The sequence below is a fragment of the Propithecus coquereli genome, unplaced genomic scaffold (genome assembly GCF_000956105.1).
Source record: "Propithecus coquereli isolate 6110/MARCELLA unplaced genomic scaffold, Pcoq_1.0 Scaffold613, whole genome shotgun sequence".
NCBI lineage: Eukaryota > Metazoa > Chordata > Mammalia > Primates > Indriidae > Propithecus > Propithecus coquereli.
Window position 1 is genome coordinate 578,907 of NW_012152097.1, and position 306 is coordinate 579,212.

Consider the following 306-nt stretch of genomic DNA (forward strand, 5'->3'; position numbering starts at 1 on the left):
ATGGTAACATTTTAGAGAGCTCACAGTTAGTACACAAATCAATCAATTATTATAGCATTTCTTCAGATATTAAAATGTCATAATACTCCTAAATCACTGTTGATAAATATACTTCTAGAAAAGAGTTACCTCAAGTCTGAGAACCGTGTTCTATCACACCTTAGAAGAACATTAGAAGGATTTGAACTTAAGTGCAAATAAATCAGGGAATATTTCTTTTGAAATCCCAAGCTCCACACTAATTCTTGCTTCCTTTGAGCTTGAGTCATCTGTATTTTAAAGAAGTATACTTTAAATGAGTAAAAT